Genomic DNA, 17,420 nt, shown 5'->3' on the forward strand with positions numbered 1-17,420 from the left:
TCGCGAGGTACGCACGGCATTCTGGGAAATGTAGTCTGGTTGAGGGAGGAAGGAGGCCGGGCTACGCAACTTTTCAATTTTCTTGTAAACGTTTTCTTCACACGTGGGAGATGTTCGTGTCCTCTGCATGCACAGACCCAAAGGTAAAACTTACACCAACTCTAAATTCTCTTTTTCCTGGACCTTTCCTTCATTTCCTTAGCTCTAACAAATTTCCATTTCCTGCCCAAACTTTTTCTCCCAGCCCCAGGTTTAAATCCAACTGCCCATTCGACTTATCCATTCAAACTTATCACACACCCTCCCGCACGCCAAATGTAACTCCTGATTCCAAGGCCTGACTGCCACCACCACCTTCATCCCCACCCACTCATACACCTCATTCTGTCTCAGAAACTTACTCCTTTATTTCATAGCCCTTTTCTCAATTTATGATTATTTTGCTTCTTTTTCTCATCCCATGAAGAGGATTGCTCTACATATTTTATTGTACTGTCACCTAACCTGGTCCATCTCTATGCACAGCAACCACTGGTTGAATAAATGACTAAGTGAATGATTTAATGATCCTGTTATTTTCTTACCAGCTGTCCAGGATGTGTAGGTCTTTCTCTTCCCTGTAGTTTGGTGCCTATGCTAAGAACTCATCCCAAGGCCTAGCTAAAGAAGGATGTTAACACTTGTTTGAATTAGTTGGACAGGCAGACTCATTTTCTAACGTTTCCTGTTTTCCACTACTGCCCCTTAAGAGCTGTTTCTGAACACACTCCCTGTTTGGGTGGAGAAGGAGAGAGCCCTCATCGTGGTACTGCATTCAGGCATGGCTGCTGCCCTGTGCTTCCCAACACTTCCTCTCACACCTACATGATAGCAGGTGTCAGGGAGTGGTAGTGAGATGCATGCAAGTGTCTCCCTTTCTCTAAAGATTGTCACCTACTTCTTTCCCATAGGCACTGCTATGGGTAGGCCTCACTGGCTATGTTTTTCATATTAACATCCCCCTGGATAATACTGTTTGGACAACGAGTGGACACCCAATGCAGGAGGAATGAATCCATTGACTGCTGTATTAGTCCCCTGTAGCCACTGTAAGAAATTAGAACAATCTGGTGCCTTAAAACAACATAAATTTATTCTCTCTCAGTCTTGGATACCAGTAATTTGAAATCAGTATCACTGCCAAAAGCAGAGTATCAGCAGAGCTGCACTCCCTTCAGAGGCTCTAGGGGAGAATCTGCTCCTTGTCTCTTCCAGCTTCTGGTAACTGCAAGCATTACTTGGTTTATGGCTGCATCACTCCCAGCTTTGCCTCCATTGTCACATAACCTCTTCTGTCTGTGCCCAATCTCCCTTTGCCTCACTCTGATAAAGATATGTATGATTCCGTTCGGAACCTGCCCTTATAATCCAGGATAATCTCCCCATCTTAAAATCGTTAACTTAATCACTTCTGTAAAGACTTTCTATATAAGGTAACAGTCACAAGTTCTAGGAGTTAGATAGATATCTTTGGGGAAGGAAGGACATTTTTCAGCTCACCCCAGCTGTCCAAGCACCAAACAGGTTTTCTCTTAATATTCAAATTAAGAAACACAAAAACCATAGTTGATGGCAGAACCTTGAAATTAATTACTAAAGTTAGGTTTGGAGCTCCCTTTCCCAGCAATATACTCCCTGATGAGTAAGCAGAGAAAGCCAGTCCACAGAGAAAGGCAGGAAGATGGAACAGAAGCAGAGATGGCAGACTATGTGCTTTGAGAAAGTGAGAGATGGGGAAAGGTGCTATCTTGGCCAGAGATCCTCCCCTGTTCCTTTCACTAATCTCCCTTACGTGGGGTTTTTACTGACATGTATCAACCAAGATTCCTGGTTCTAGCTGTAATCTTGGACAGATGCTCACATCTTTCAGAGTCTCAGTTCCTCACCTACAAAATGGATACATAATGAGAGCCCTTACCTTGCAGACTTTGAGGATAAAGGACTTTCAGGATTTGATGCCTGGTATTTCATAAATGGGGTGGGTGCAGGACGGTTGGGTGGCAGGTACTTGTGCCTTTCTGAAGATCGTCAGAGGGAAAGTTTTAGGGAGTTACATGTTCATCAGTTAAGATTACCTGGTTATAAGTGACAGAGATTTTTCCTGCCTAAAACAGGGATGGAAGCGATGAGAAAGATGTTGAATATCCCACAGAGTTCAAGGGAAAACTGAACAGCCAAGCCACAGGAAGGCCTTGAAGGATGGAAACTCCAGGGTTCCCAGATAGTTCTAGAGGAAGATGGAAAACTTTTTGCCTGGAAGCCTGTGAAAGTCGACGTTGGAGCAGAAACACCGTGAGCAATGATGAGGATGCTGAAAGATGTGACAAAGCACAGCCACCGTCCCTGTCACTTGGAGTGCAGTCTTTTCATCAGTCCTGCTGGTCTTCATGGCAAATTGGTAAGGCAGACAGGACAGGCATCCATACGAGCATCTTCTATATGTGTAAGTTGAGGCTCCAAAGTTAAGGGTGTTGCCCAAGGTCATCCAATTTATTCAAGGCAAAGACAAGGCTACACTTGGGGTCCCTGGCAGCTATTATGGTAGAAAAGCTGTTTCACATGTGTTTCATGGGGTAAGGAAAAACACTGAGACTTCCAGAAATGATACAGACCGTCTTCTGACCCCAGAAGGTGGCCCAAAAAGAGCAGACAAGAAGACTGTCCTCCACCATGAGACAATGGGGTGGATGAGTCACTTCCTCCAATCCTGGAGTTAATCCATTTATCTCCAATTTTCCACATGACACTCTGTCTTTTTATTCCTGACAGCACCCACCAAACTATAATTCTACCCCAAGCTGAACACTCAAAAGAGAAAATGATTGCCAGAGGCCAAGCCTACATCTGTCTGTGATGACAGGCAGACTCTCTGTCCTATAGCACAGGGACGTAAGTGTCAAAGGCACTTAGCCCAGCTCCTTCCTGCTATCCCCGATGCCCCCACAATGACGGAGGCCCAGAGCAATCACCCTATGTCACAGCCTTCATGGATATGATCTATAATAGCTGACACTTGGCTCCCTTGCTCCCGAGAGCTGGCTGCTGTCAGATTTGGTATGTGGAACATTTTGTCGGAGGGACATGCTGGCCTGGGTTGAAAGTAATTCCCATCAGCTCAGAACCGGGTGGTCTGTCACAAGATTATTTTTCAGTTCGATCTGGACTCCGGAAGTCCTTTGGACAGAGAGCTGGTATTTTCAAAGGTTAATAAGCCTGTCAGAAATTTCTTTCATGAGAAAATGGGATGCATCTGATTGCCCTGACTTGCGTGCAGTCCCCAGATCAGGGGCCTGAGCATAATTTCACTTTAGACTCAGGACTGCAGCGTCCTGAAGATTCCTGGGGCCTGGACTGGGAGAGGCTGGCAGTGGGTTGCCGTGGTTGCTGCTAACGGGAAGCCAGCACCAAAAGAGCAGAATATAAATTCTTAGGGTGTTCTCAGCATGTGTGCCTCTGTATATGTGTCATGCATATGTGTGTGCGTATATGTGTGTGGCTTCAGGGGACATATATGGGTGCATGTGTGTATGCATCGGTGGCCATTTTGTATGCACGTGAATGTGTGTATGTGTTCAAATACGTATGTACACGAACGTAAATCCATGTGTGCATGCACACACACATATATGTAAAGTGTGTGTGTGTGTATGGTCTTGTTTGTGTACAGGTGAATACGCATGTGTTCACATGTGTATACTGGCCTGGGAATGGGGGCAGTTTCATGGTAAGAGCTTGGGGATCAGGTAAGATATGAGTTAAAATTCTAGCTCCACAACTCATTAGCTGTCTCAGCCCTTGCTACTCCCCACCTCCATTTCCTCCTCTCAAAGATGACATGATAGCAGCTTCCACAGAGGACAAGAGTGAGGGTGAACAGACATGAATTTCTGGGGCTCTGGGTGACAGTCAGTGCCCAGCCAGTGAGAGAGAGCATTACTACCGTTACTGCCAACATCAGCCTCGTTCTGGTCTCATCTCATCTTGTTCCATGGCTGTGCAGGATTTCTCCTGTCCCCTTTAAGACCCATCCAGGGCGACAAACATTTCAAATGGAAATGAACTGACCCGAACTAGCAGTCCAGAGACATGAGTGGCCAGACCGATTCCCCTCCGGCCCTGGGACTTTGGCTACCTCAGTACATCACAATCTCCCCATCAGCTACATGACCCCAGTAAGCAGCCTTGCTCGATGAGTTTTCTTTCTATGCTGGTATGTCTTGTGAAGATGAAGTAATCCAAAGGTGGCTGGCCACCTTCTGCATCCGCAGCTGATTTTTTAAAAACAAATAAACAAGTAAACAAACAGGCTTACTCGGGTGTAATTGGCGTACACTAAATGGCACATATTTAAAGCATATAATTTGATAAGTTTTGACCTGTGTACACACCATGTAACCATCACCATATCAAGGTTACAAACATGCCCATCACCCCCAAAGTTTCCTCATGCCCCTTGGGAATCCCTTCCTTCCCCCAGGCAACCACTGAGCTCCTCCCCTACACATGAGCTTGCATTTTCTAGAGTTTGATAAAAAGGCATCCTAAGTACGTACTCTTTCTGTCCGGCTTCTTCCACTCAGCATAATTATTTTAGGGTTCACCCATGTTGTCATGTGTATCAATAGCCTGTACCTTTTTATTGCTGAGTAATATTCCATTATATTGATGTACCAAAATTTGTTATCCAGTCACCTGCTGAGGGACTTTGGGGTTGTTTCCAGTCCCTGGCTATTAAGAAATAAAACTCCAATTACCATTTATGTACAAGTCTTTGGACATACGTTTCCATTTCTCTTGGGAAAATGTTTAGGAGTGGGATGGTTGAATCATATGAAAGGTGCATTGAACTTTTCAAGAAACTTCCAAAGTGTTTTCCAAAGTCATTGAACCATTTTAAATCTCCTCTAGCAGCCTTTGAGAGTGTTGCTTCCTCAGTACCCTTGGTGCTGGTCAGTCTTTTTAATTTTTGCCCTTCTAATACATGTGTTGGGGTATCTCACTGTGGTTTTTAGTTTTCATTGGCCTAACGACTAATGATATTGAACATCTTTCCATGTGCTTATTTGCCATTCGTGGATCTTCTCTGTCGAGCTCTCTATTCAAATCTTTTGCCTATTTTTTAAAGTTAGGTTGTTTTCTTATTATTGAATTTCAAGAATTCTTATATATTCTGGATAAAAGACCTATATTAAAAATATGTTCGCAAATACTTTCTCCTGGTTTGTGGCTTCCCTTTATTCTTTTAACAACATCTTTAAGAGAGAACTTTCTAATTTTGATGAAGTTCAGTTTATCAATGTGTTCTTTCATCTGCCGTGCTTTGCCTAACCCAAGGTAACGAAGCTTTTTCCTGTGTTCTCTTTTAGAAGGCTCATAGATTTACACTGCACATTTAGATGTATGGTACATTTTGAGTTATTTTTTTAATATAGTGTGAGGTATGAAGTATATTTTTGCATATGTATGCCAATTGTTCCAGAATCATTTCCTGAAAAGACTACCCTTTCTGCGCAGAATTGCCTTTGCCCTTTGCACCTTTTAAAAAAATCAGCCGTCCATATCTGTGTGGGTGTACTTTTGAAGTCTCTATTCTATTCCAATGACCTTTATTTTTTAAAGATTTTATTTATTTATTTGAGAAAGAGAGCACAAGTGGGTGGGAGGGGCAGAGAGAGAGGGAGAAGTAGGCTCTCTGCTGAGCAGGGAGCCTGATACAGGGCTTGATGCCAGGACCCTGAGCTCATGACCTGAGCTGAAGGCAGACGCTTAACCGACTGAGCCGCCCAGATGCCCCATGCAGTGACCTATTTTTATATGTTTATGCCAATACCACACTGTTCTTTTATTACTGTGGTGTTATAATAAATCTTGAAATTGGGTGGTGTTAGTTCTCCAATTTTGTTCTCCTTTCCTTTTCTTTTTTTTCCCCAAAGTTGTTTTGGCTATTTTATGTCCTTTGCATTTCCATATAAATTTTAGAATCTGGTTTTCAGTTTCTACAAAAATCCTGCTGGAGGGGCACCTGGGTGGCTCAGTCGGTTAATCATCTGACTCTTGGTTTCGGCTCAGGTCACGATCTCAGGGTGGGGGGGGCCGCCCACCGAGTGTTGGGCTCCCCATTCATCAGGGATTCTCTCCCTCTAGTCCTCCCTGCACTGGCGTGTGCGTGCGCTCACTCACTCTCTCTCTCTCTCTCAAATGAATCTTAAAAAAAAAATCCTGCTGGAGTTTTGATGAAAAGTATATCAAATCCCAGAACAAACTGAAGATCTCCAACTAAATCAAATCGATTCTCTCCAAATAAATCCATTTGGAAAGAATTGGTATCTTAACAATCCTGAGTCTTCTAACCCATTAACGATGCTTATCTTTCCATTTATTTAGGGCTTCTTTAGCTTCTCTAAGCAATGTTTGGTAGTTGTCAATGTACAGATCATATCTTTGGTCAGATTTATCCCTAAGTGTTTCATATGTTTGATGCTATTGTAAATGTTATTTTAGTTTCAATGTATGATTTTTGCTAGTCTAGAGATACAATCGATTTTTGTGTATTGCTCTTGTATCCTGCAAACTTGCTAAACTCACTTTTTAGTTCTAGTAGCTTCTTTGTAGAGTCCATCAGGTGTTTTACATAACAATCAGGTTGTCTGTGAATAAAGATAGCTTTTACTTCTTCAATCTGGATGACTCCCCCCCCCATCCCGACTTTTTCTTGCCTAATCATACTTGCTAGAACCTCCAGTACAATGTTGGAGAGCAGTGGTGAGAAGAGACATCCTTGTCTTGTTCCTGATCTTAGAGGAGAGGCATTCAGTCACATTCACATTAAGTGTAATGCTGTTTTTTCATAGCTGTCCTTTGTCAGGTTGCAGAAATTCATTTTATTCCTAGTTTGCTGACAGTTTCTCTCAGGGATGGATGTCTAATTTTCATCAAATGCTTTTTTAGAATCTGTTGAGATGACGATAAGGTTTTTCTTTTATAGTGTGTTAATATGGGGAATTACACTGATTGCTTTTCATATGTTAAACCAACCCCACATTCCTGGAATAAACCTCATTTGATAAGGATGTCCCTTTTTTTTTTTTAAGATTTTATTTATTTATTTGACAGAGAGACAGCCAGCGAGAGAGGGAACACAAGCAGGAGGAGTGAGAGAGGAAGAAGCAGGATCCCAGCAGAGGAGCCCAATGCAGGGCTCGATCCCAGAACGCCGGGATCACGCCCTGAGCCGAAGGCAGATGCTCAACAACTGAGCCACCCAGGCGCCCCAGGATGTCCCTTTTTTTAAATACATATCGTTGGGCTGATTTGATAACATTTTTAGAATTTTTATTCTATTTTCATGAAGGACTGATCTGTAGTTACTTTTCCTGTAGTCTTTGTCTGGTTTTAGTATCAGGTATTGCTGGCTACAGTCAGCTGGGATATCTTTCATCCTCTGCAATTTTCGGAAAGAGTTTGTGTAGAACTGGTATTGCTTTTCCCATAAGTGTTTGGAAGAATTCACCCATCAAGCCATCTGAGCCTTGAGTTTTCACTGTGGGAAGGTTAACTAAAGTCCAGTTTCTTTAGTAGATATAGGGCTCTTCCAATACCTTTTTATTTTATTTTTTAAGCGAGCTCTGGTAGTCTGTATCTTTGAAGGAATTTGTTCATTTCATCTAAGCTGTCAAATTCATTGGCATAACATTGTTTATAGTATTAACTAATTAGCCTTTAAAACCTTAGATTCTATCAAGATATCACTTCTCTTATTCCTGATATTAATAATTTGTGTATTTTTCTTTCTGATGAGTCTAGCTAGAGGTTTATCAATTCTGTTGATCATCTCAAAGAACCAGTTTTTGTTTTCATATTTTTCTTAGTTCTTGTGTTTTCTATTTCTTTCTTTCTTTTTTTTTTTTAAGACTTTATTTACTTGACAGAGAGAGATACAGCAAGAAAGGGAATACAAGCAGGCAGAGTGGGAGAGGGAGAAGCAGGCTTCCCGCCGGGCAGGGAGCCCGATCCGGCTCCATTCCCGACCCCGGGATCATGACCTGAGCCAAAGGCAGATGCTTAACGACTGAGCCACCCAGGCGCCCTCTATTGATTTCTTTTTTAATTTTTATTATTTATTCCCTTTGTTCGCTTATTTTTCTAGTTTCTTAAGGTGGAAACAGAGGTCATTATTTTGGGATCTTTTTTTTCTCCAATGTAGGTGTTTCATTCTATAAATTTCCCCTTAAGAATTGCTTTAGCAGCAGCCCACAGATTTTTATATGTTGTGCTTTTATTTTCATTTGGATCAAATACTTTTACATTTTCTTTGTTATTCCTTTTTTTAACCCATGGATTATTTAGTTTCTCCATATTTGAGGATTTTCCAGATATATTTGTTATAAATCTCTAATTTAATTCCATTGCAGTCAGAGAACATATTTTGTATGACTTGAAGCTTTCTAAATTGACAGACTTGTGTTGTGGCCCAAAGTACAGTCAAACTTAGTAAATGCTCGGTGTGCACCTGGCTATCTTCCTGTTATTGATTTCTAGCTTAATTCCACTGTGATCTGAGGGCTGACACTGTATGATTTCTGTTTTTTTAAATTCGCCAAGGTGTGTTTTATGACCCAGAACATTGTCTATCTTGGTGAACGTTCCATGCGAGCTTGAGAAGAACATATATCCTGATGTTGTGGGATGAAGTGGTTGATAGATGTCAAATGATATCCAGTTGATTGATGGTACTAATGAGTTCAACTGTCTCCTTACTGATTTTCTGCCTGATAAGTCTGTCCATTTCTGATAGAGGGCTGCTGAATTCTTCAACTATAATTGTGGATTCATCTAGTCCTCCGTGGAGTTCCAAGAGGTTTTGCTTCACATATTCGATGTGCTTGGTAGGTACATACACATAAGGGTTGTTACGTCTTCCTGGAGAATTGACCCCTTTGTCATTGTGTAATGCCCCTCTCTATCCCTGATAACATCCCCTGCTCTGAAGTCTGCTCTGGCTGAATATAGTGACTCTCTTTCTTTTGATTAATGACAGCATGGTACATTTTTCTCCATCCATTTATTTTTAATATACATGTGTCTTCCGATGCTCAGGGGGTCTTTCCTCAGCCATGTCTAGACTACCAATGAGCCCATCAAAGGCATTCTTCATTTCCCCGATACCAAATTTTTACATCTTTTGTCTGAAAAAAAAATCTTTATTTCACCTTCGTTTTTTGAAAGATATTTTTTGCTAGGTATAAAATCTTAAATTGTCAATTTTTTCTTTTAGTACTTTAAAGATGTGGCTCCAATGTATTCTTGATTACATTTTAATGACGAGAAATCTGTGGTACTACTTTTTGTTGCTGTTGGTCCTCTGGACATAACATGTCTTTTTTTCTCTGGCAGCTAAGATTTTTCTCATTTTCCTCGGTTTTGAATACTTTGATTACCATGTGCCTTGGAGTAGCTTTATTCGTGTGTCTTGTGCTTTAGATCTGTTGAGCTTCTTGGATTAGCAGGTATATAGTTTTCAGTGAATGTGGAAAATTTTTGTCCATTACTTCTACAAATGTTTTTCTGTGCTTCAGGGACTCCAATTACATATATATAAGGCCACTTAAAGTTGTTCCTTAGTTTACTGATTCTCTATTCTTTTTAAAAAATCTTTTTTCTATGTGTGCTTCATTATGAATAATTTCTATTGCTATGGCTTCAAGCTCACTAATCTTTTCTTCTGCTGAGTCTAATCTGCTTTTAATCTAACCCAGTGTACTTTTTTTTTTTTTAAGATTTCATTTATTTATTTGACAGAGATAGAGACAGCCAGCGAGAGAGGGAACACAAGCAGGGGGAGTGGGAGAGGAAGAAGCAGGCTCATAGCTGAGGAGCCCGATGTGGGGCTCGATCCCATAACGCCGGGATTATGCCCTGAGCCAAAGGCAGACGCTTAACAACTGTGCCACCCAGGCGCCCCTAACCCAGTGTACTTTTAATCTCAGACATCGTAGTCTTCATCTCCAGAAGTTTGATTTAGGCCTTTTTTTCTGTCTTCAATGTCTCTACTTAATTTTCTGAATAGCTGAAATACAGTTATAATCACTGTCAATGTCCTTTTCTTCTAATTCTAATATTTGTGTCAGTTCTGGGTCAGTTTATATTGATTATTCTTGTTATTAATCATGTTTTCATGCTTCTTTTTATGCCCATTAATTTGTTTGATTGCCACACTTTGTGAATTTTACTTTGTTGGGTGTCAAATATTTCAGTATTCCTATACAGATTCTTGTGCCTTGGTTTGGGATCCAATTAAGTGAATTGAAAACATCTGATCTTTCTGAATATTCTTTTATGATTTGTTAGGTGGGTCTAGAAGAGTGTTCCACATAGGGCTAATTATTTCACATGACTCAGACAAGACCTTTCCAAATATTCTACCCAATGTCCCATAATTTGTGAACTTTTCTTGCTGGTCAGAACAGTCACTATTTCCAGCCCTTTGAGTGCACTGTTCTCTATTCCTTTCTGATGTTTCCCCTGCCCCTGTTTCAGGTAGTATCTTCATACACACGCTCTGACCAGTACTCTGCTGAACACTTGAAGGGAACTCCTTATGGATCTTCAGAGTTGTGCGTGTAGCCCTCTGCATCTTTGGTACTATATTTGGCAAACTCTGGCCACTGTGGTCTCCCTGGACTCTCAGCTCCACCCCCTGAACTCAGGGAGTTTTCTGGGCTCTAGCTGGGTTCCCCTTCTCTACACTATAGCCTGGAGAACTTCTCACGTCAATAAGAGTGAAAATTGTAGGACTCACCTCATTTGTTTCCCATCTCAGGGATCACTGTCCTTCATCACCTGGTGTCTAGTATTTTGAAAACCATCATTTTATATATTTTGTATTTTTTTGTTTATTTCTTTCAGGTAAATCTAGTCCCTGTTCCTCTGTCTTGAATGGAAGTGGAGTCCTCCTCAAAGGAGTCTGAAGGACACAGACATCTATATGATACCATTAGGGAGTGATTCAAGATTGCAGAACATGAATTTTATGAACCCAGACTGTCAAGGGATGTTTTTCTTCTGATTTAAAAAACTACAATTCATGAAGACTCACAAAGTAATACAAACTATAAGGCAACTCAAAAAAAAAAAAAAAAAAAAGCAATGAAATCCCTGGAAACCGGAAATGTCACTGAGTATCCAGGATGGAGGGACCTGTGTCTAGAGAATTTCCTCTAGTGCACAATCAGTGTGGGCTGGAGGATGTGAGGCAGGCTGCAGAGAGGGGAGCCCCCAGACTAAGGCAGGGTCCCATGACATGCTGTCATAGTATCCCAGTCCTGCCTTCAGAGTGCTTATGAAGACTGTCATCAAATACTTGTTCATTTACTTGGTTATTATCTATTTATCTTCCAGACTACAGGCTCTGTGAGGGCAGGGTCTTTTGGCACTGTGTCTTTACTATTTGTCACAGTGCCTGACACATAATAGGAGCTCAACAAATATCCATTAAATAGATGAACATATAAGCACATGAATAACTATAAGCAGGACGAGAAGAGTCCAGCCTCCAGGCAGAGATGAGAGGAGCCCACCCTAATCAGAGCCAGAGAATGGCAGTGATGGTGACCTTGAGGGCAGACAGGGGCCATGATTCATGCTGGACTCCTGCAGTGACAGTGACAGGGTTCATTATATCTTTGTGGAATACGTGATGTTGATGATGGTGACAATAGTGATGCCCATTTTTATATAAGCCATGAAGAGAAAATGGATCTGAATTTGGTAGAAAACTTACTACTGTTTTATGGGGTTTCCTTGTTGCAAATGTTTTTCTTCCACCACAGCAGAGGCTGCTCTAAGACAATGATGATTAGAGCAAGGGGTCCTCCCAGGAAACCAGGGACCTAAGGGCTTTAGGGTGTGAATCCCAGTTCTGTTTTGTACAGGCAGGGCGAATTTGTATGCCTTACTCCACTTCTTCAAGACTTGGTTTCTCTTCTATAAAATGGGCTTGATAATCCCTGCTACTATGGGGCTTAGTGAGAATACTCAAAAGCTTCTAAGCAGCCTCAGGCACAGAGCAGGTACTCAGTGAGTGACGCTTATTACTTCCGGAAGACATTTTATATTTGCCCCTGAAATGACTTGACAGGAGAAGAGCGCAGATAATCATCCAGGAGGCAAGTGAGAAGCAGGGGCAGGGGGAAACAGGTGGTTGTGGGCTAAGGGCACTGGAGGCGGACATGAGGAGCCACTGCTGGAAGCAGCTCTGACTTGGCCCAGCGAGGAACCAAGTTCTTCTAGGGCCACCTACTCTCTCTAAGCCCAGTCTCTTTCTCCCGCCAGGCAGAGCTGGTGGGAGGATTAACAAGGTGAGCCGACCACTTAATGTGCAGAAGTTCCTGGCCCAGGTTCTAGCGCTTAGGAGGTACTCTGGGCTCCTGCACGGAGCCCCTCTCCACATGAGGGCACGCATGTTCTTCCTGGATGCCACTAGATGGCGCTGTGGGACCGCCGTTGGGACCCAGACCCTGGTGCATCTGGTCCTCCCCAGCACAAAGCCCTGGGGTGCCTTTCCCCTCCCCCGCCAACCCCTCCATGGTCAGCATCTCTGGAAAGGCAGAGCGTGTCCTCCCCTTTCATGCAGCTTTTTGGTTCCTTCTTCACCGGCCCCGGCCCCGCTGACAGCCAAAGAGGCAGGGGATATCATAGGATGCAGGGACAGTGGGGAGCAGAAGGCAGACAATAGGGGGAGAGAGAGTGACCTTGCTGCAGAGACCCCATCTACATCCTAAAAGCCAACAGCCCACATCCAGGCATGCAAACTCCTCTTTCTAATTCTGGAATTGATGATAAAGCTCTGCAAACCCTGTCTTTGAGGAGACTTGCTTTTCTAAAAGGGTTTAACAGAGTCAGAAAGCCTAGACCCCTTCCCATCTGGTACTTAGGAAACCCACTTTTGCCTGCAGGCCTTTACTGTGGAATTTTCAATGTGGGTAGAGGACAGAGCATGAGTCAGGAAACGTCAGACCTGGAAGCAAGCCCAGCTTTCACAAACAGGGGGATTTAGAATCAGAGTCTGCAGGTAACTTCTCTGAGGCTTATCTGCAAAGCGGGGCGAGTGACCCCTGCTTTGTAGGGTTCCATAAGGAATACGTGAGTGTATCTTGTGAATATGCTTTGTCTGTTGGAAAGTTCTAGGCACCTGTGAGATGTGATTATCACAAAAAGATAACAAACTTGGACAGCCTTGGGACATCTACAAAATGGCGGATGTGGGCAGGGCCAGGGAACCTAGAGGAGGGTGGAAGGGAGAGACAGACCTTGAGCCAGGCCAACAGGATTATGGGTGGAGGGGGAGTGGGTTCACAGGAGCATGGGGGCTGGAAAGCGTGAGGTCAGGGGAGCCTGGGGCACAAGCTGGAAGGAGAGGACAGAGGCAGATGGGGGAGGAGGACTTAAGTGGCTGGCTGCTGGATCTGAACCCAGTACCACAGCCATCAGGGAACTGCTACCCACCAGGGGCAGCCCTGGGAGAGATCCCTCTGACAGCAGTGGGAATGGCACAGTGAGAAGCCAGCCTGGAGGCTGTCGTAATCCGTGTGCATTTTAGCCTGTTGCTGTTTGGTTTTTTTTTTTTTTTTAAGATGTTTAAACAGCAACTATTTAATTACTTCTCACAATTTTGTGAGTTAGGCATTCAAGTAGGGCTCATCTGGGTGATCCTTCTATTCTGTATGGCATCAGTGGAGATTCCTTGTGGTATTCAGCTGGCGCATAAGCTGGGTCTCATGGATACAAGACGACTTCACTTACATGCTGGCACCCTGGAGGGGATGGCCAGGCAGCTGGGCTTAGCTGTTGATCAACACACGTACATGTAGCCTTGTCATTGTGGCGATTCACCTGTTCTTAACCGTGAGTCTGGAAGGCTACTTTTTCTCTAACTTGTCCTGACTGTTGAAATGGGCTTGAGAGTGGAGGCTCTCTTGTCCTTTCTGTCTAAGGATGACAGGACCGTCTAGCTCATGGCGCATGTGCACACGTGCATGTGCACGCGCGCGCGCACACACACACACACACACACACACACCACGTCTGAGGCTTCAGCCCCCCCCCCCCTCCACTTCCCAGCAAGGCAAGGAGACCAGCCGAGGCCCGTCTGAGCTGTCTCAAGGAGAGAAGCTGGTTACGGCACCCAGGGCAGCACGAACCCCCAACACACACACCCACAGATACACTTAAGGAATGGAATGCATGGGGGCCAGGACCACCTCTGCTCTGAAGGAAAGCTGCGCAAACCACATGGCAACATGGTGTGCTGACAGGACTGAACCCCTCTGCCACACACCAGAAGAGAGGGTGCTGCGGCTGGAGGCCCCTCCCATGCAGCGTGGCATCTCCCCCAAAGGTGACCTGATCACCAAGCCTTGGGACTGTCGGCCAGGAGACTTTGGCTGGCCAGAGGAATGGGGCAGGGGCTCTTCCGTTAGGGAATAAAGCAGGACCCCAGATTGCTTCCTTTTCTCTGCCCGTGGCCGATAATCTTTCTGCAATATCAGTGGACACAGTTTGCATCATTGCTGGTGGTTTTGAATGTTAACGCTGCACCCCAGCGACAGAAAGCCCACAGAAGGAGGAGGAGAGCAAGACATGAGGAGGCACTGACCGGTCCTAAAGATGTATGTGGGGACCACTTCTTCGGAGGAAAAGTTCAAATCTTAGTTTACTTCCGTGCCTCCTGAAACTGCCTCCTTCAGAGAAAAGGCAGAGGACGAAGGCAGAATCGGGGAGGACTTGGTTTGTTGGGCTCTGGCTTGGTGAGATTTATATTCTGGAATCTGGGAGCCACTCCCCATATCACATAATTTTCCCCTCACTGTGGTGGCCCAGCAAGACCTTTGAAGCAGAGCCAGCCCTGTTCTGTGCTCCCTGGACAGCCCCCAGAATGCCTTAGGTTCAATGATTCCATCTGTAATATGGGAACAAGAGTACATGAAGGCATTTCATGGGGTTGATGTGAGGATGAATGGATCCATGTAAAGGAATTTGGAAAATGGCCACGCACCATTTAGCGAAGGTGGTATTTTCCCCCCAATGGAAAAAAGCAGCAGTATCTTCTCAGTACATAGAAGTAAAACCTCAGTTCCCAGAGCCAAGTGAGTCCAAGAAATGAAGCCAAAAGCAAACCTGGAAGGCTGTAGCTGGAATTCTCAGTGACACGGCCTTTGAAGTTACGGCTCTCCCTCCCTCCGAGGGCTCCGGCAGCTCCCCCGGCTGGGCCTGATGAAAGGGAAGACAGGCTCTGTTGTGGTCTGACACATGCCCCAGATGTCAGGTTGCAACTCCGTGCAGCAATTAGCTCTCAGAGGTGGAAGCTGTGTGGAGTGGAAAGGGCCCGGGCTTGGGATCGGGGTGCAGTGCCGGTGCCGGCCACGCCCCACACAATTTCTCTGGGCCTCTGTTCCTTTCCAGGTAAAATGGGGACACCAGTCCAGGCCTCCTCTTAGGGTTGCCAAATTTAGCAAAATGAAAACACAGGATGCCCAGATCGATTTGATTTTCAGATAATCAACAAATAATCTTTTCCTGCAAGTATATTCTAGGCAGTACTTGGGACATACTTCTACTAAAACATTATTTGATGTTTATCTGAAATTCAAATTTAACCGGGCATCTTGTGTTTTATCCGGCAACTCTACTCCCTCAGACTTTATGAGGGGTCATCTGGGTGAAAGGGTTTCAAAACTGTCCACACTTTGAAAATGCACACTGGGAGATACTCTAGAAAGATGGTAGACAGTAACCTTAGCAACCAAAATGGTCCTTCACTTTAAACCACCGAATGCCCCCCCTCTAGTGGAATCTCTTCATCTCTCAAGGGCTCCCCTGCTCTTCCAAACCGCCCCCCCCCCGCCCCACCTCCTCTCACACGTGCCCCCCTTCCCCCAACCCACCTACCTCCAGACTCTGGAGGCTGCTGAAGTCATTCTCTGCTCTGGGTGCTGCCCTCCGTGGTTCATGTGGCTAAGGTTTGTTGTGGCTCTGCCTTCAAGGAGCATGAGCATAGTGGGAGGGTCCTGAGTCCACTCAACAGCCCTGGCTGGAGTGTGTGCCTGCTGCAGAAGCACAGCCCGCAGATAAGCTGCTCCCAGTCTCCGAGCCTTGGGCTCCTCATCTGTATAATGGCCATGATGCCGACCCTGGATGTAAGACAGGAAAACAGCACAATGCCCGTAAAGTACCTAATAGGCTGCCAGGCATACAGGGGGCCCTGAGTAAGTGCACCTGCTAGTTACCACGACCATCTGTTGGGCCCGTCCTCCACCAGGCCAGGCTGGCCCGCTGGCCGTCACCCATGCACTCTGTCTGTGGGGAAGGCACTCCCTCACTCCTGCCTCTCCGTGTTCCCACACTCTCAGGACTCCAGGCTACTGGCCTCTATAGCTTCTGGCTCCCTAGTGCCCTTCTGTCTGCCCTCCCCAAGCCTTCCTGGATGGGAAATGACAGTCAATGTCACTGTTCCCCAAACGCAGCTGAGAAACAAACAGCCCGCACTGCAGCGGTGCCCCAGTCACAGCACTGGCATATGCCCTCTCCCCAGCTGAGACCTTCTGGAAATCCAGCCACCGCGGGAAGTGTGGCAGGTCCCCCCAACCTGCCTGCTGTCTTCCTTTTGGGATCCCAAGTGGCTTTCAGGACAAAGTGTATTTGGGAGTGGGGGTGGGTAGGGAACAATAAGAAGGAGGAGGACTCTAAGGTCTTTTTGTTCTTTCAGCCCAAGTAGCAGCTGGGGGTGGGAGACGGCTGGGGCTTGGGTCCCACTGGGAAACACAGGTTAAGACTCCAAAGCCTCTGCCTGCCTCCCCTTGGAGCTATGGGCCCCATTTCTCCTCTTGTCAGAAGGAGAGGCTAACATATATGCAGATCTCCCCCCTCAAAAGAATTATTCATTCATCCAACACAGGGTCTGCAAGGGGACTGGGGGACACAGACACATCCCTGCTTTTGTGAGGCTCCCAGGCAAGAGAAACAGGGGACTGAAATGAGGCAGCTACAATGCGGGCAGACACAGCAAAGTCAGAGGAAAGCTCTGATCACTTGGGATAGCATGGGGCGGGGGGCAGGCTCCCAACGGTGTGCAGACAAATAGGGTGTGAAGAACATAACATGTACGCACGCATCAGTTGATGAGTGTTTGAAAAATGGTCATCTCAGCTGTTGGCAACGATGTGAAACAACAGGAATGTTCACACCCTGCCAGTGGGAGGCTGATTTAATGCAACTACTCAAAACACAATGTCCATCCTCTGTGACCCCGAGGAGAAATTCCACTCCCAGGTATACGCTCTGGAGAAGCGCACACACGTGCGCACCAGGAGAGCGGCAGGCGCGCA

At 45.1% G+C, this 17,420-nt stretch overlaps 2 long non-coding RNA genes across 3 annotated transcripts in view; one reads left to right on the top strand and one right to left on the bottom strand.

Moving 5' to 3' along the window:
- The first annotated feature begins 23 nt into the window (after nt 1-23).
- Nucleotides 24-11,801, top strand: LOC103678582. 2 transcript variants are annotated; one of them, XR_572729.2, is made up of 3 exons: nt 24-143; nt 2,154-2,437; nt 10,945-11,801. It is a non-coding gene; the product is annotated as an uncharacterized LOC103678582 (long non-coding RNA). The 2 variants fall into 2 exon arrangements; XR_005836559.1 differs by lacking the exon at nt 10,945-11,801 and adding an exon at nt 8,834-9,172.
- Nucleotides 11,802-15,121: 3,320 nt separating this feature from the next.
- The window catches only part of LOC121104271, a 211,626-nt gene continuing 209,327 nt past the window's right edge, over nt 15,122-17,420 (bottom strand). Inside the window, exons 3-4 of the long non-coding RNA XR_005836560.1 lie at nt 15,985-16,226; nt 15,122-15,306 (exon numbers count right to left, since the gene is read on the bottom strand). This is a non-coding gene — a long non-coding RNA (uncharacterized LOC121104271). The remainder of the gene's footprint in view (nt 15,307-15,984; nt 16,227-17,420) is intronic.

The sequence above is a fragment of the Ursus maritimus genome, unplaced genomic scaffold (genome assembly GCF_017311325.1).
Source record: "Ursus maritimus isolate PB19 unplaced genomic scaffold, ASM1731132v1 scaffold_20, whole genome shotgun sequence".
NCBI lineage: Eukaryota > Metazoa > Chordata > Mammalia > Carnivora > Ursidae > Ursus > Ursus maritimus.